Source organism: Amblyomma maculatum, chromosome 1 (genome assembly GCF_055883805.1).
Source record: "Amblyomma maculatum isolate TAMU_Amacu chromosome 1, ASM5588380v1, whole genome shotgun sequence".
Taxonomy (NCBI): domain Eukaryota; kingdom Metazoa; phylum Arthropoda; class Arachnida; order Ixodida; family Ixodidae; genus Amblyomma; species Amblyomma maculatum.
Window position 1 is genome coordinate 462,001,208 of NC_139344.1, and position 19,492 is coordinate 462,020,699.

At 48.6% G+C, this 19,492-nt stretch overlaps 1 pseudogene; it reads left to right on the forward strand.

The window, feature by feature from the left end:
* Positions 1–8,429, forward strand: part of LOC146209795 (thiol S-methyltransferase TMT1B-like) — a 109,482-nt pseudogene extending 101,053 nt beyond the window's left edge.
* Positions 8,430–19,492: the final 11,063 nt, after the last annotated feature.

Sequence of the window (19,492 nt, forward strand, 5' to 3'; positions counted from 1 at the left end):
CTTTATGGGAATTTTGTTACTTTCTTTATGCAGAACTATGGTTGCTGTGCAGCCGCTATATATATCTTCCAGCACTTTCACGTATGGCTCGTCTACCCCCTGATTTCGCAATGCCTGCATCACCGCCGAGGTTTCAACTGAGTCAAATGCTTTTTCGTAATCAATGGATGCTATGTATAAGGGCTGGTTATATTTTGAGCATTTTTCTATCACCTGATTGATGGTATGGATATGATCGATAGTAGAGTACCGTTTCCGAAAACCTGCTTGATCCCTTGCTTGATTGCAGTCTAGGTTGTCCTGATTCTATTAGCGATTACCTTAGTAAATACCTTATACGTAACAGACATTAAGCTGATTGGTCTGTAATTTTTGAGGTCCTTAGAGTCCCCTTTCTTATGAATGAGTATAATGTTTGCATTATTCCATGGTTCCGGTACCGTCGATGACACCAAGCACTGCGTATACAGGGTGGCCAGTTATTCTAGCACGATATTCCCCCGCCCGTCAGCCAATCTGTAGTTATCTTATCCTCTCCAGCTGATTTCCCCCTTTTCATAGTTTCTAGTGCTTTCTTGACCTCGTTCTTCGTCACTGGTGGAACGTCTGACGGTTTTTCCCTACTACCAATCTCATTATGGTCCTGACTACTTTGGCTACTGTAGAGATCTGTATAGAACTCCTCGGCTACTTTGACTATCTTTTCCATATTAGTGATGACGTTGCCCGCCTTGTCCCTATCGCATACATCTGGTTTTTGCCTATGCCCAATTTCTTCTTTACCGCTTTAAAGCTTCCCCCGCTCTTTACAGCATGCTCAATTTTTCTCCATGTTATACTTCCTTAATTGGCCACCTTGAGCTTATTGATCAGCTTTGATATCTCGGCCAATTCGATCTGGTCTGCTGGATTGGAAGCTTTCATACTCTGGCGTTTGCGAATAAAATCTTTCGTCTCCTTAGACAATTACCGGTATCCTCTGTAACTATCCTAGCGCCTACTTCTACAGCGCACTCAGTAATGATATCTCTGAAATTATTGTTCCTTGCCTCTAGGGTAATGTCGCCATCCTCAGTTAGAGCTGAATACCTATTCTGTAGCGAGATCCTGAACTGTTCTGCCCTCCCCCTCACCGCTAATTCGTTGATGGGTTTCTTTCTTACTAATCTGTTGCGTTCCATCTTCAGATTTAGGCTAATTCGGGACCTCACCATCCTGTGGTCACTGCATCGCACTTTCCCGATTACCTCTACATCTTGCATAATGGCGGGGCTTGAACACGTTATGAGGTCGATTTCATTTTTAGTCTCTCCGTTAGGACTTTTCCATGTACATTTCCGGTTCTTCCGTTTGCTGAAGAAGGTATTCATGATTCGTAAGTTATTGCGCTCCGAAAACTCAACTAGTAACTTCCCCTTGCTATTCCTAGAACCGATACCATAGTTGCCTACTGCCTGGTCTCCTGCCTGCTTTTTCCCTACCTCAGCATTGAAGTCGCCCATTAGTACAGTATACTGCGTCTTTGCTTTTCGCATTGCCGATTCTACATCTTCGTAGAAGCTTTCAACTGCCTGGTCATCATAACTACATGTAGGTGCATAGGCCTGTTCAAACTTCAGTTTAAAGCGCTTATTAAGCCTGGTTACGATGCCTGCCACTTTCTCAATAATACTACAGAATTCATCTATATTACCCGCTATATACATATTGACAAAGAAATCTACTCCTACTTGTCGCCTCTCTGGTAAACCGCGATAACACAGTACATACCCATCCTTCAGTACAGTATATGCCTCATTCGGCCTCTTAACCTCACTAAGCCCTATGAAATCCCATTTCGTGCCCTCTAGTTCCTCTAACAGCACTGCTAAACTAGCTTCACTAGCTAGGGTTTTAGCGTTAAACGTTGCCAGGGTCAATTTCCAATGGCGGCCTGTCCAGCGGAGCCAGGAGAGGCCGCCATTGGGTAAATGACGCTATATTGATGTAGTTTGGGAAAAATGTTGGTTTAGACCTGTCTCCATTCTCGCGTTTCCTGTGCATTGAAACCCTTGTGTGGAGGGGGATAAATCCGACGTTGTTCGCGTACATACTTATGTCGCGCTCCGTAAGCCACGGAGACAGGAATTCTAGTTGTGAGATCGGGGATGGTGGCCGCTCGGTTTGTGTGGCCTCGAGTTAGGCTATCCGTGAACTCATTACCTTCCAACCCAGAGTGCCCTGGGACCCAAGTGATCTGATGTTTGAGCAGTGAATTTGTAGCCAATGTATTAGTTGTAAAGTGAGCTAATTTTGTAGGTATTCTGCCTGCAAGAAGGAGCCGACACGCCACTTGTGAGTCAGTGATTACGTGAAGCTCTCGGTTGACGCGTCTCCATAGGTAATAGGCAGCACGTTCGCCGCCACTTCCACTTCTGTGATAGTAAAGTGTGGGATGGACCTGCTGGAGACATCTGTGTAAGGAAGAAAACACCACTACGGCTGCTGCTGCGGTCGATGTATGCTCGTATAGAGCGGCATCCACATAGACAGGTTTCAGAGTGCGTTCCACTGCGCACTGAAGATAAGTCACTCGGGCGTTTCTTCTGCCTTTGTTGTGGACTGGGGACATGTTCTTTGGGAGCAGAGCCACATATTCTCTTGCCCGGTACAAAACAGGAATGTTAGTCGTTGACTGGATGGCTTTTAGGTCCGCCGGATAGCCAACGCACTCGTGATTGATCCGGCCTGTCTCAGTTGACAGAAGGCGTTCCCTCTGGGACAGAAGGACAGCCTCTTGAATCTCTTCAAATGTGTTGTGAAGTCCAAGAGCTTCCAGTCTGACATTGGAGGTGTAAGGTGGGAGGCCTAACGCGTTCTTGTAAACTGCACATATCATTCCATTGACTTTCTTGAGATCTCTTTGGAGCAGGGTGAGGTAGGGTAGTACATAGGAAAGGCGACTGATGACAAGCGCCTGTACCACACGGATCGTTTCTTCCCGCATTCCTTTTCTGTTTCTGGCCACCCGGCGGATCATTTTAGAGATCTGCTGTGTTGTAGACTTGAGAAGGTGAAGCACGTGGTCTACTTTCCTATCGCTCTGGAGCAAGAGACCCAGACCCTACCTGTTTGGCCGTCCTTTCTCGGTTGTGACTGACCACTACGCTCTTTGTTGGCTTTCTTCACTGGAGGACCCTATAGGCCGGCTTGGTCGTTCTGCATTGCGCCTACAAGATGATTCTTACACCGTTGTCTACAAGTCAGGGCGTGTTCATCAAGACGCTCACTGTCTGTCTTGTCACCCTGTGGAACCGCCAGATCGGGCAGACAGTGACCTCGGCCCTTGCTTGTTCACTATCTCTGCTCTGCTTAACATCGCGGACGAGCAGCGGCAAGACTCCTCCTTGCGTCCACTAATTGATCGCCTCTGCTGTGCCACCTGAAACCCTGCCCTTCATCTCTTTGTTCTTCGCGATGACATGCTGCACCGCCGCAAAATTAGTGCTGACGAACCTCCGCTCCTGCTCGTCGTTCCCCAGCGTCTCCGCTCCTTTGTTTTCAGAGAACTACACGACCTGCCCACCGCGGATCACCTCGTTGTCTCACGAACGTACAATCGGATCCGACGCCGCTTCTTTTGGCCCGGTCTATATCGTAGCGTTCGCCGTTACGTTGCCAGCTGCGACCTCTGTCAACGCAGAAAGCGCTCATCCACATTGTCTTCCGGTCTTCTGCAGCCTATCGACGTTACCCTCGAATCATTCCATCGCGTTGAGCTAGACCTCCTCGGACCTTTTCTGACATTCAGTTCCGGGAACCGCTGGAACACTGTTGTGACCGACTACGCCACCAGATATTTTATCACGCGTGCATTACCAATCAGTTGCGCCATTGATGACGCCGAAACTATCATCCTTCACCACGAACCACGGCCGCTACTTTTTGTTCCGGGTAGTTGACAACATATTCCGGTCCTGGTCTGCGCAACATAAGCTCACTACAGCGAACCATCCGCAAACGAACGGGCTTACCGAGCGGCTGCATAAGACCCTGACTGACATATTATCTATGTACGTCGCACCCGACCACCCTGATTGGGACATTGCTGTGCCCTATGTAATATTTTCTTACAATTCGTTGCGTCTTGGCACCACAGGCTATTCGCCTTTCTATCTTTTATTTGGCCGACATCCTGTATAGTCAATGGATACATTGCTGCCGCCATCTTTGGAGCCCACAAGGAGTACGCACGTGACGCCATCACCCAAGCAACTATGGTCCGCGAAATCACCCGCGACCGTCTCACCACCTCCCAGACTTTCCAGAAGTCTGTTTACTATCGCCGGCCTCACCCAGTACACTGTGCCCCTGGATCACTCGTTCTCGTGTGATCTCCTCGGCGTGTCTGTCTTTCTGAGAAGCTCCTTCGCCAGTACAACGGCCCTTATTGTGTGCTCCGTCAGGTGACCGACATGACATATGAGGCTGCCCCTCTTGATTCTCCGACATTATTCTCCCGCCCTGCAACCGACGTTGTTCACGTTGTTCGCCTCAAGCCGTACCATGCACCTGATCCGTCTTCTACTTAGAACCGTAGTTATATAAAGGGACGACGACGATAGTGTTGTGCTCGCGTGTGGAAGGTGGAGAATGACGAAATGCGTGTGATTCGTGCTCGGGACCTCTGGCATGAAGTTGTTCGCCTGGTCAGCTACTCCTTTGTAAATACCTGTAAATACCTGTAAATACATCAGTGTATCTAGGTTACAGTATTATACAAACAATCGATACCTTCCTGCTTACACAATCTCACATGCTTTCCTGCAATATTAAACCAAAAAATTGGTTATGGTTTAGCTCTGGTTAACCCTAGTTGAATTGCGAAAGCAACGGCGCAAATTTTTTTGCCGGATACATTGCTCTCTTGTCAAGCCCTATCAGTGTAACGTGCTACAATATTAGGAGACTTAAGCTCATCCTTTAACGGTATGACGCGATAGCGTAAGCTACCAGCACACACTGAAGTCACGCGTAAACGAAGCCGTATGGGCGTGTCTACGTGTCGTAGGGGTAACGAAAATGCAATCGGATCTGGCAGGTTTATTCTGATATCACCCTTCCATATGAAAGAAGCGACTCAAGTTGGCAGCTTCTGCCCGTGGCATAGGGGTAACGTGAATTCAAAAGTCATGGCAGGCTGATTCTGTCACCCTCTCACATTAAAAGAGAGGCACGAGTGAGCGCTCTCGCTGAGTATAATGCTCACCCGAAATACGCCGCTGACTAGCCTAGCATCGCTACTATCGTCCTCACGCTTGAGAATTAGGATGCACTATTCACAGTCTCAGGCATGGCTATCAAATCGTTTACAGTATGCCATGACGGTTCTCATTGGCCCTCATCAGACGTGTGCCTTGAGGGGATGCTCCATTCAAAATGACATGCATATTGCACGTACAATTCTCGAATCTTGCTCTGTCTCTTATGGGCAGCTTTCTCTACTCCAGATTGACCTTGCGAAGGCATTTGATCGTGTCCGGCATTCGTTTCTATTTTCTTTTCTCGAGTGTGCAAATGTTGGATCCACTATACTGAAAGGGGTGCAACTTTGTTACAACTGTTCCAATCGCTTGATTGTTAATGGTCACCTCTCAGAGCCTGTGCTAATTCGATCATCCGTGAAGCAAGGCTGTCCTATGTCACCGCTAGTATTTGCCCTCCACCTAGAGCCACTTTGTTTGAGTGTACTGCAAAACAACAGCATCCATGGTTATGTTGCCTTCCGTAATGAAGTCAAAGTGCTTGCGTATGCCGACGATTTGGCGTTTTTCTGCATAGACAAACCCAGCATTGACAAAATTATGACCACCATTGAGCAGTTTGGCATTATATCTGGCGCTCAAATGAATAAGTCTAAAAGGTCGGGTCTGTGGTTCGGTTCATGGAGAGCAATGCCGACTCATTATGCTGGAATTGAATGGTCTCGCGTTCCCCCTAAACACCTTGGAATTGAGTTCTCCTTCATGCATTCACATTTAGTGGGCGCAATTGGAAAGAGCGGGACACGGCACTCCAAAGCTATGCTCAGACTTATGTTCCGCACCGCCTACCACTTTTTGGCCGAGCACAGGCATGTAACATTTTTCTGGCTACAAAACTTTACTGTTCTACAGGTACTGCATTGCGCGAGGAATTACATCCACAGTTTTCACCGATCGTTTGCGACGTTCATATGGTCGTCCAGTTTTGAGCCTATGCGGCGCGATAACTTATTCAGGCCTATTTCTGGTGGTGGACTAGGTATGACACTTCTCTATGTCAGACAGCGAGTTGTTCATTCCTACTTTTTCCGTAATAACTCCCATCCAATTACCAGAGCATCGCCGAAAACTAACCTTGTGTACCTTCTTCCAAACTTACTCTCTTCCAATTTTACCAATATGCCCTTACTATTTAGTTTTATAAAATAAGTTTACGATTCAGTGCGTTTTCTGGCAGTTCGCTTCTGTTATGAGTGCGTATTCTCTGTTTAACGGAGAAATGTATACCAATAATTGATATCTATGTTGTTCCTGCCTCCCTTATATAGTTCGCTCTATTCTAATTGTATGGGGCATCATGTCATAAAAAGGGTGCGCAAAATGCCGATCTCGCATTCTACTAAAACGTTTTTCTTTAGACTTCATGCCGAAATTTTGCCTGTTAAAGTGTGGCTTCAGAAAAAAAGTTTTTTTGTGTCTTCTGTTAATTGTCGGTTATGTGATACACCTGAAACAATCGAACACTGTTTTATTGTCTGCAAAGATGCAATATTATTTAGGGACGTTCTGCAAAGAACATTTAAGAAAGACTTTACTTTGAATTCCCACAGTGTGCGTTACTTGATAACCATCGAACATGACCACGAACACTTTGACATGAATTTCCTCCTTGGCCAGCACAGGCTGTGGAAAACGCATATGTTGGATAGGAATGCTGAGCCTCTAGTCTCCCCCGCTACTCATTTCGGCCAGATGGTACATCAGCTTAGAGACTCTTACGAAGACAGTGACTATCGACCAGACGGGCTGCCATTGTTGTTATGTTGTCTTTTCTTGCCACCGTTTTAGTGAAGTTGTGCTAAGTCGTATTCTAGTTGTGTGGTGTTGTGTTGTATGTTTCAATTGGACTTTTCGCCTACAGGCCGATTACTGTGTAAATAATGATAATGTATACAGTTCTATGCTGAATTTAAACGCGTGTAATAAATACCATGGTTAAAAAAAATTCTCAGGCATGGCTCAGTTCGTTAAACCGCTCGGCTGGGGATCCGATGGATGAAGGTTCGATTGCCACTGGGGTCACTTTTTTTTCTGGGTAGACCGTAGCTCCGTCCCTCTATTTTCACGCCGTAACTGCTGCAATCCGAGGTCTCGTTTGGCGGTCAGAGTGTTGCTTTCGCATCACAACAAGGCAAAACGTTTGGCGGGAGCGAGAGCAATCTGGCGGAGTTCGGCTGAAGAGGTTGCTAGGCGATGGCTGTTCAAGGTAATTCGTTCTCACCGACCACCAATTACGCGACGAGGCGAAACCTGGCGTAATGTTGATTTCGCAACAAAAGACTCTGCTGAGCAGAGATTCGAAAGGAATCCTTTGCGTGACTGCATATGCTTTGATCTGAGAACAGAGTACCGATCTGCCTCATGCTGCTGTGGTGAAACATAACCAGGGGTACACATTCTCAAACCTTCAACAAATTATTGACTGCAATAAAATTTAGTCACCGGAAAGGTATTCAAATTGTTGATTCATTCTTTGAATTGACAACAAAGTTGGAAAGTGCACCTTTTTTAACACAAGCATGCTCTATCTTTCAGGGTGGACACTTGATCTTCTTAGAACACGTTGCATACCCAAAAGGAACTTGGCAAAGGCTCCTCCAGGACGTGATGACTCCGCTGTGGCGACTCACTTGTTGCAACTGCCATCTAAACAGGGACTCTGCAGAGCTAATAGAAAGATCCGGGTTTTCCAGCGTCACTACGAAATACAGCTATGCCGATGTACCCACTGTACTGGCACGTCAAGCTTATGGTATCGCTACTGCTTGACGCGCCAGGCTGACAATTTATGGCTACGCACGCGTAATGAATACTGTTTTATCAGCTAACAAAGAGTGTTGCAAGTTGCATCAGTTCTCCGCTAAGACATACATTTTCAATACAGTTCTTGCCTACGAAGGTAAGTGACTGGAATTGTTTGCCAAAATATGTGTTTCAACCTGGACACTCCGTTAGCGAGCTGACTTAAAATGGCGTTTTATTCTCATATTCAATAAAATGGTGTTCTTTTCACTCCTGCTAGGGCCAAGAAATGACCTGTAGCATTTTCTAATACACAAATAAATAAATAAAAATGTTTGTCTTGGCCAGTAAAGTGCCAGAATAAAGGTCGAAGCATGTAAGGAAGCCATGCGTAAACATGTTCTTTCTCTTGCTGCGTGTAGCTTTCTTGCCTCCGGTTCCCAGTTTCGTTTTTTAAAGCATGAGCTCTACTTCTCCCCTGCCAATCCTCAGTGTCATCTGGCTCAGGAAATTTAACCCTTATGTAGCAGACATCGTCATCGTCATTCTACCGCGTCATTCTACTGCGCAGGCTAGATACTGCGCGTGCTGCAGTACCATCTGCGCCTTGCCCCAGATGCGCCGCAAAAAGCATTCCCGTGACAAGGTTTCCTAACGCGCGAGAAAAGCGAGCAGGTTGGCTTCCCCGGCCCAGATACGAGATCAATATGCTATCCTCGAAGCCGACCACGCCTCGTTTAAAACTGCAAATCACTATCGTGTTATGCAGCAAACATACCGTTTTCATGCAATTGCAACTGCTACACACTGGTGCTGTGCAGTGAATATAATCGTCCTCATGAAGTTATATTCTCACTTAACCTAGCGGAATACGGCATGCACGTCACCCATATCTTAGCTAGAGGGGGAGGTCCACGATTGCAGTGTCTTGCGAATTCACCAGGAGGCGGGAAAGCTAGCGCCATGGCGTAGAGAAAGCCACTTTTGCTAAAGACAGAGACTGCAGTCTTCCCAGACAGTATGCCGAGACGATCGAACAATCAAAGGCCAGACTTGCCTATTGGGCCAGGAAGCTTATCGAGAGCATACGCAAGCCAAGATCGAAGCGGCAGCAGTGACTGAGGCAGCTGAAGATGGTTTATACTCCTGAATTGTGGTTCAGGAATAGCAGAACCTTTATATTTGTTCACCCTAACAGGGCAATCTGTACTGCGGTCATGTTTTGAGGTCACCGTGTTTAATCACTCACGTCGTGTGTGTCTGTTTTACTTCTGCTTAAGAGTGGCATGTAGTATTTCATTTGCAAACACTGTGAACCATACATATACATACTCAAGGCCGTATAGGAATGGGTGGCAAAAAAAGGAAGACAAAGACGCATATAACAAGCATATGGCTGTGTAAAAACAAATTGCAAACAAATCAACAAGCAATGAACGACTCGGCATCGGTGCTAGTACTCCTGTCTACATGGATGAATATTTTAGGCACCTATTTTCCTCTGACCAGCTCCCAGCTAACGCTCCGCTGTTACCTTCCTCGTGACAACCAGCCCGCTCTTGGGCTCGCAACGTATGACTCTCCAGAACTTAGCATTGAATTTCCTTTTCTGTGCATTGTTGCGCTTACGTAGGAACTGGGACACAATCGGAGACGACACAGAACAGATGTGCGCAATTGCGCACATCTGTTCTGTGTCGTCTCCGATTGTGTCCCAGTTCCTACGTAAGCGCAACAATGCACAGGAATAACAACCACCAACTAGCCCAATTTGAAACTCTCCTAATGTTTCCTTTTCTGCTTCAGCAATTTTCAATCGAAGCTCCAGCGTTTTCATCTGCTGCTTCGACGCTGTTTCCGACATGGCGCTACTCGCATCTCTCATCGCATAACTGGTAATCGCCAACTGCTGCAAGATTTCAACTCTGTCCGACTCCGCATCTGTGGTGTTAACCTGCCTGTCTCGCAAGTTGTATGGCATCGTCATCAACCGCGCCTGACAGGGAACCAAGAGGCACCCACCTGACTTCTGAAGAGTCGCTCCGCGATGCTTTAGTCTTCCACAGGTCTTCCAGCAGCCCGCTGGCTACTCAGTGACGTTGCTGGGTCCGCCGTCCAGGCCACCGATCTCGTCTGGTGTACACCGCTGCTGCTCTCACTCGCCCACCATTGAACAATCCTGCTCGACTGCGCCAGTTAGTATATTGATGGCTCGTAATTTGTGATGGTCTCCGAAGTTTCTCGGTTCCACAAGTGCAGAAAGGGATGCAGCCAGTTACCGAAGTTACACGACATAGATACACTTTATTTACATATTTACCAGTCAGGATCAAGATCGAGAATCAAGATCGATTATCAAGATGTGTGAAGAATTTCACCAGGTCCATATAAGGCTTCCGAACTGCGAGGGGAAATTTTGCTTTTTCCTAATCAACCAATCACATTCGTTAACGAAGACCCGCCCACGATAAGGCGGTGCCTTAACACTCTCGCTGGCCCTCCCATCACGACGCTGGTCGATTGATGTAACATCACTACCTGGAATGGGAATTCTTCGGAGCTGACGAAGGTGATCTATGCTCGTCCGCTATCAGCCCGCTGTCCGCCTTGTGTGAAGGTGAGTGCCCAAACGGCCGCGTCACAGCCGACTGTAGATTTATAGCCCGCCGGCCCCTCGGTCCTGTCGCCGCGCTTTCTTTTACGCAGCCGCCGTTTTCCAAGGCAGCGGTTCGCGAACAGTGTCGCCTTACCGAAGTGGACGGTGGTGGTTGCGCGACCGCAAACGGGGCGCCGACCGCTTTCGGACCGCAGGGGGGGGGGGCGCAGGCGGCGTCTGGACCTCAAAGGAAGGGCAAGCGGGACGTCGCCGGGAACACAGGTGCGCGACCGAAGCAATTCACCGAACGGGATGCCGGCCGGTAAACGCGCAAGCACAGTCTGCCCTGCGGCAACCAGCCGATCTTCCCATAATTCAGTCGGTGTGACGCCAACAGTATCCAAATTCCAGACAAGTCAAGCCCAACAGTACCTAATGGCGCTACTGATTTCGAGCAGTCATGATCAATTTATCCATCCTGACACATTTTTCAATAGACAAATGCAACAGCGACGGGACAGAAAATACGATGCACGAGCATAATTACCTTAAGTGTGGAGAACGTAGTAGAGGTCCTTGAGAGTCTTTTAGAGCAAACAAAAGTAATCATAACATGTGTTCATTGTTAATCATGTTAAGCGGGGATCCAGGCACTGGTAGCGGGCACTGGTAGCGAGCAGGACCGGAGCGGGGGTGGCCTAACTTGCAGTCAGCTGGTCTGCAAAATAACTTCCTCTTGCTCTCTTTCGGCAATCTGCCCACTTAATGTGAACTTCCTCTTTACAATCTGGCCCCCGCAGAAAGGAGTAGCTCTCCTGGCGACTCAAGGAGACGAAAGGAATGCGGGATCGTAGTAAGGATTTAAACGGTCGACGTGAACAATCTCACGCCCACGGCGGCGAAGGTAGGAGGAAGCGGCTAGCGGTTCAACTAGGTAATTGACGGGAGAAGCCTGTTGGAGCACTAGATAGGGTCCGTGGTAGTTGGAAATGAACTTGCTGGTCAGACCGGGTAGTGTCGACGGGACCCTGAGCCACACGTGAGCACCGGGAGAAAATTGGTGGACAGAGTGGCTGATGTCGCTGTGCGCTTGTTTCTGGGCTTGCTCTTCCGAAGTGAGTGAGCGAGCCAGTATGCGACATTCTTCAGCGTGCCTGGCAGCTGCTGAAAGCGATGTATACTCTGAGATATCAGGACGGTAGGGAAGGATGGTGTCGAGTGGAGACAAAGATTCACACTCGTACAGCAGAACACATGGCGAGAATGCGGTAGTTGATTCAACGGCGGTGTTGTAGGCATAGGTTATAAATGGGAGCATCTTGTCCCAATCGGAGTGATTGGAGGCGAAGTACTTGGACATCATGTCACTTAGTGTGGGACTGAAGCGCTCTGTCAGTCCGTTGGTTTGAGGGTGGTACGCGCTGGCTGTCCGGTAGATGGTTTGACATTCGCGTAGGAGCGCTTTGACAGCCTCGGATATGAAAGATTTGCCTCGATCACTTAGAAGTTCACGGGGGGCCCCGTGCCGCAGAATGAAATTATGAAGAAGAAAGGACGCGATAGTGGGTCCTGTGGCATCCTGAAGTACTGCTGTCTCCGCATAGCGTGTGAGGTAATCAACGGCCACGATTATCCAACGATTTCCTGCAAGTGTGTATGGCAGAGGTCCATACAAGTCGATGCCAACACGATCGAATGGTCGGTATGGGCACGGAAGGTGCTGTAGTGGAGCCGGCTGATGGAGAGGAGGCGGCTTGCGACGTTGGAAATCGATGCACGAACGCACATACCTACTGACGAAGGTATATATACCGCGCCAGTAAAAGCGCTGTCGCAACCGTTCATAAGTCTTAAATACACCCACATGGCCACACTGCGGATCGTTATGGTAAGATGCGCAGATATCACTTCGGAGGTGGCGAGGTACGACGAGCAGCCCCTTACGGCCATCTGGCATATAGTTGCGTCGATAGAGAAGACGGTCACGAAGGGCGAAATGCTGCGCTTGACGACGAAGGGCACGAGGAGCCGGTGAAAGTGACGAGTTCGTAAGAAGATCGATCAGTGATGTGCGCCACGGATCTTTGCGCTGTTCTGATGGCATGTCGTTGATGGACAAGGAAGACAAGGCGGAGCTGGTGGCAGGGGACAACGGAGCATCAGGCGACACACTGGCGAGCGAGATAAAGTGTCTGCGTCGGAGTGCTCCCGCCCTGTACGATAGATGACTCGGATATCATACTCTGGTAGTCTAAGCGACCAGCGGGCGAGACGGCCGGTGGGGTCTTTTAGTGAAGACCACCAACATAAAGCGTGGTGGTCCGTAACAAGATCAAATGCACGCCCATAAAAGTATGGCCGAAATTTCTGAAGCGCCCAAACAATTGCCAAGCATTCCTTTTCTGTCACCAAATAGTTGATCTCGGCCTTGATCAGGGTTCGACTCGCGTACGCCACAACGTATTCATCAACACCGGGTTTTCGTTGGGCAAAAAACAGCGCCGAGGCCGGCGTCGCTGACATCGGTGTGCACTTCAGTAGGAGCAGCCGGATCAAAATGGTGCAATACGGGGGGTGAGGTAAGTATTGTGCGCAATTTCGTAAAAGAAGTATCGCAGGCCGGCGACCAGGCAGAAATATCTTTGTGGGCGCTGAGAAGTCGCGTCAGAGGAGCAATGATGGTCGCATAGTTCCGAACGAAACGCCTAAAATATGAGCATAAGCCTATGAAGCTGCGTAGTTGCTTGATAGATGTGGGCTTCGGGAACTCAGCGACAGCGCGGAGTTTAGATGGATCAGGAAGGATGCCATCCTTGGACACTAAATGCCCCAATATAGTAAGTTGGCGAGCGGCGAAATGGCACTTTTTCAGATTGATCTGCAGACCAGCGTCGCTAAGACATTGCAAGACAGTTTCAAGGCGAGTTAGGTGGTTCGCGAAGTCGGGTTAAAATACGACGATGTCATCCAAGTAGCAGAGACATGTGTGCCACTTCAAACCGCGGAGAATATTGTCTATCATGCGTTCAAAGGTGGCGGGCGCGTTACACAGGCCAACCGACATGACGTTGAACTCATAGAGCCCGTCGGCAGTGACAAAAGCTGTCTTGGGGCGATCGTCTTCAGCCATTGGAACTTGCCAGTAGCCAGATCGTAAATCGATTGAAGAGTAAAAATTCCGCTCCATGCTAAGTGTCCAGCGTGTCGTCTATGCGTTGTAGCGGATAGACGTCCTTTCGTGTGATCGCATTAAGGCGGCGGTAGTCCACACAGAATCGAATAGACCCGTCTTTCTTCTTGACTAAAACGGCCGGGGACGCCCAAGGGCTACTGGAAGGCTGAATAACACCTCTACTGAGCATCTCATCGACTTGCTCAACAATAATGCGGCGCTCTGAGGCTCATACACGATAAGGACGTTGGCGTAACGGGGCGTGCGTACCAGCATAGATGTGGTGGGCAACAGTTGATGTCCGACCCAAGGATGGCTGCTGGATGTCAACGGAAGTTCGGAATCTATTCAGCAGGTCGAAGAGCTTGGCGCGTTGATCTGGAGCGGGAGCACTGTCGATGGCTTTGTCAAAGGCAGCAAGAGGCGATGAAGGAGACGAGGAACGAGGTGGACTAAGGGCACTTGTGGTGTCGGAGATTGTGTCGGCACAACCTGAGAGAATCGGCGGGAAGGTAACAAATGCTTCTGATGGTACAGGGTCGGCATGCCCAACGCACTCGCCACATAGCAACGTGAGTGGACAGAACGAATCATTAGTAATGGCTAGTTCAGTGCGGCCGCTTCGTACACTAAGGACGGCGAAGGGTAGGGGAAGACACTGTCGTGAGACGAAAAGGGAAGATGGGGTGAAGAGCAGTGTACAGTCTTGAAGAGAGTCACAGTTTATAGGCACAATAGCGGCAGATAAAGGCGGGATATCAGTAGCATCCGCAACGTGGCATTTGGCTTACCCAAGAACGTTAACGGCGGTCGGTGCGGTGCACAGCGTAGAAAGATCTACTTCGGCGCGAACGCAATAAATTACGGCGCGATTGCGATAAAAAAATCCCACCCTAAAATAATGTCATGAGAGCAGTCACGAAGAACGATAAAACTGATGACGTAGAGAATGTCCTGAATAGTGACTCGAGCCGTGCAGGTACCGAGCGGTTTGATGTGCTCAGCAGTGGCGGTGCTCAAAGAAACCCCAGAATACGGCGGAAGAACTTTTCGTAACAAGCGGCACAGTCTAACGTCCATAACCGGCACAGCAGCACTAGTATCTACAAGCGCAAGAGCGCAAACATTTTCGATGGTAACTTCGATTAAATTGTTCGGTGGCGAATCAGGACTTTCACTGTTCGATGAAAGCGCAGTTCTTGCCTGCGGAACTGCGTCTAGTTCTTTTCCGGCCTTGGCGAGGTAGAACCTGACGCATCGGCGACGGAGAGCGACGGCGCGGAGAGATTGAGCGGTTTTCGTGCGAGAAGTGGTCAAAGTGGGACGAGGGCTGAGGGGGCGCACGGAGAAGGGACGGTGGCTGCGCGTAGTTGACCGGGCTCTGATCGGAAGCGTACGGTGCCGGGCGACTGCGGCACAGGCGTGCAACATGGCCAGGGAGACCACATGCAAAGCAAATCGGCCGATTGTCAGATGTGCGCCAAGGGTGTAGAATAGTTGACGCGCGACGCTGAGTGAAAAATGCCCGCTGAGGCGAACCATACGATGCAAAAGGCGTAGGAGGTGGTGGTCTTGCGGTGACCTCGGTACACGACAGTGGAGTGCGGGCGTCTGGACAGCGTCGGCATGAATGAGCGGAGCTGTCAGTGGAGCGGCATGAAGAGTTGGTTGTCGAGGGGGCGGAAGTGCTTCGGCAACTTGTTCCTGAATAACCTGGCGTATGTTCGAAGCGAGGTGTGTGCTGGAATGCGGAACGTTTGAAATTAATGATAATTGCCGGGCAACTTTTTCCCGTACGAAGTCTTTAATTTCTTGAATAAGTGCGGAGCTGACAGTGCCATCGGACATAGCCGCGATCGTGCCTTCAGGCTGTCGAGGGACGATGCGTTGGCGACGAAGGTCGTCGTAGCTTTGACAACATAGTGACACATCGTTCGGTGCTTTTTGGCCATGAGATGTCGAATACGCCTTCATGGATGCCCATCATGATGTGGCGAATTTTCTGAGCTTCAGTCATCGATGCATTTACACGATGGCGCAAATATAAAACGTCTTCGATGTAGCTAGTGAAGGTTTCTCCATTCTGCTGCACCCGCTCGAGCAAACGGTGCTCGGCACGAAGCTTGCGGACTGCAGGGTGACCGAAAACATCCACAAAGCGAGGTCTGAACGAGGCCCAAGTTGTAATGTGAGCCTCGTGATTTGTGAACCACAACTTTGCGACTTGTGTGAGGTAGAATATTACGTTGTTAAGCTTCAGGATATCATCCCACTTATTGTGGGTGCTTAAACGTTCATACGGCGAAAGCCAGTCCTCCACGTCCTGATCGTCGGTACCGCTGAAGACCAACGGGTCCCGCTGGCGAAGCACCCCGGAGCATGGAATAGAAAGCGGCGAGGTAGCAGGGCCGGTGGTGTTAGTGCTGGAGTCAGTCATTGAGGTAGGAATTCGGCGGCTGCGGAGCTCCAGGGCGAAGCAATAGAAGAGAAATCCCACGACCTCCACCAAGTCTTAAGCGGGGATCCAGGCACTGGTAGCGAGCAGAAACGGAGCGGGGGTGGCCTAACATGCAGTCAGCTGGTCTGCAAAATCGCTTCCTCTTCCTCTCTCTCGGCAACCTGCCCACTTAATCTGAACTTCCTCTTCACAATCAGTTCAGACAGTCGTTCAGTAGTGTCCGACTCTTCGTGACCCTATGGACCATATCACGCCATGCTTTAAGGTTTCTCACTATCTTCCGAACATCACATAACTTTCTCTGCAGCGCCTCAAGGATGTCATCTAACAATCGCGTTCGCTCCGGTGACCCTCAACCTTTCCCAACATCAAATATTTCTCCAGCGACTCCTCTCTTCTCATCAGATGAACAAAGTAGCTGAGCTTTAACTTTCGAAGTTGACCCTTCAATGAGCTGTGAGGGTTTATGGTCGACAATATCGACTGATTTCATCTTCTGGCCGTCCAAAGAACTCTCAAGAGTCTCCGCCAGCACCACAATTGGAACGCGTCAATTCTTTGGCGGTCAGCCTTTTTCACAGTCCAACTCTCGCATCCATATATCACATCTGGAAAGACCATAGCATGCGTTACACGGATCTTGGTTGGCAGTGTAATGTCTCTGCTCTTTACTAGGCGGTCAAGGACAGCCATGGCTCTCTTTTTCCCAGAAGCAGGCGTCTCCTAATTTCATGGCTGCAGCCTCCTTCCGGGGTAATCTTGGAGCCCAAGGAGAGAAAATCTGTCACAGCTTCCACTTCTTGTCCCTTGATGCTCCAGGACTTGATAGAGCAAGACGCCATGATCTTTGTCTTTTTAAAGTTCAGTTTAAACACAAACTTCTCACTCTCTTCTTGTACGCGCATCAGAAGTCTCTTAAGTTTCACTTCACTTTCTGCCATTAAAGTGGTATCATCCGCATATCTAAGGTTGTTGATACGTTTCACAGCAATCTTCACTCTAGCTGAGGACTCCTCCAGACCGGCCTTCCTCATGATGCACTCAGCATATAGGTTAAATAGGCGGGGCGACAGTATGCAGCCTTGTCTCACTCCTTTCTCAATCAGAAACCAATCAGTAAGACCATGCTCAGTTCTGACTGTGGCCTCTTGCCCTTCATATAGGTTCATGAAGAGACATGAGGAGGTGAATTGGGACTCTCATCTCTTGGAGAGCTTGCCGCAATCTGCTGTGATCTACGCAGTGAAACGCTTTCGCATAATCAATAAAGCAGAAGTAGATGGGTTTCTGGAACGCTCTTGCTTTTTTCATCATCCAGCGAAGGTTGGCAATCTGGTCTCTAGTTCCTCTGCCCTTGTGAAACCCAGCTTGCATGTCCGGAAGCTCCCGATCCACATAATGCTGCAGTATACCTTGAATGATTTGCAACAGCACCTTGCTATCATGCGAAATAAGCGCGAACTTGCGGTAGTTGGAACAATCTGGCTCTGCCTTTCTTTGGGATGGGGATGTAAACGGACCTCCTTCAATCCTTTGGCCACTGCAGGGTTGTCCAAATTTGCTGACATAATGTATACATAACGCTAACAGTGTCGTCATGACTGAGGTTTTGAAGCAACTTAGCTGGAATGCCATCAGTTCCGCTAGTTTTGTTCTTAGGAAGGCGGGCTATGGCCAATTGTGCTTGACTGTTCAGGATGCCCGGCTCGAGGTCAGTAATCACAACCATCTTATGTTGGGTTTGCACATCCGGGTCCTTCTTGTACAGTTTTTCTGTTTATTCCTGTCACCTCTTCTTTATCTCCTAGGTTTCAGTGAAGTCCCTGCCTCGTTTCCCTTTATCACGCCCAGCTTAGCACAGAAGCTTCCTTTGATATCTTTGATTGTCTTATACAGAGCTCTTGTATTCCTTAATTGGCTGTTGTCCTGAACTGCTAGGCACTGTATGTTCAGGAAAGCATTCTTATCTCTTGTTGATATTTTCTGAAAATCCGCATTGAGAACCTTGTATCTTTCTCTTTCCACCATAACGTTTACCATCCTCCTTCCTTGAGCTATTTGCAAATCCTCTTCAGATAACCGGTTTGCTTTCTTGCATTTATTTTGCTTTGGAACTACCTTAGTAGCAACGTCTTGTATTGTATCACGAACATCAGTCCACATCTCTTCAGGCTCTCTGTTTTCTAGATCTAATTCTTTAAACCGATTCCTGACTCCCACAGCATATTTTGATGGAATTTGATCCAGATCATATTTGAAAGGCCTTCTAGTTTTCTGCGTTTTCCTCAATCGAAGCTTAAATTTGGCAACAAGAAGCTGATGGTGCCACAATCGGCCCCAGTCCTTGTTTTTACTGCTTGTATAGCGCTTCTCCATCTCTGCCGGCAAAGAATATAATCAATCTGATTCCTGTACAGACTGTCCGGTGAAGTCTATGTGTACAGGCGTTTCTTGTGCTGTTGAAAATGAGTATTCGCTATGGTCAGGTTGTTTTCTTGACAAACCTCTACTAGCCTCTGCCCAGCTTCATTTGGCTCAGCAAGACCGAGCTTGCCTGTAGTTCCGTATATTTATTCACTCCCCACCTTAGCATTCCAGTCTCCTATGAGAAAATTATTGTTAATACTAAACGTTTATCGTATTACATAGCTCAGATGGCCTCATGAAATGCATCCTCGATACTGTCAAAAGACACTATTTTATAACCTTCTTGAATAAGTGAGACATCTCTATGAATGGTTTCTCTGAAATCGTTTCCATTTATCTGACTGAAATTCTCAGGATGCAAGCGTATTTCTGTCACACGAAAGAATGGCATTTATCTGAATGGGATAATCTATCGGAATGGGATAATGGGACAACAAAACAGGACTTTGTACAGCGTTTTCGGGAAGAGTTTTTGCCGCCTGACTACGTCATCCGAATCCAGGATGAGCTTTGTGCCAGGACGCAAGGCGAACACGAGGGTTTGCTCGAGTTTTTGCGCAGCTTTCAAGAGCTGCACGAGCGGGCAGATCCTGGAGCTCCGGAACCAGAGAAGGTGGCTCATGCCACACATCGGTGCCATCCGAGGTACCAGCCATACCTCCGGCGCCGGCAGTTCATGGACTTCGAGGACATGGCCAGGGAGGCCTCCAGCATCGAGGCATTTTTTCTGGCGGAGCTCACCTACAAGCCACCTCCCCCAGCGACCTGCCTCGAGCCGTCCTGTGCATGGCTCG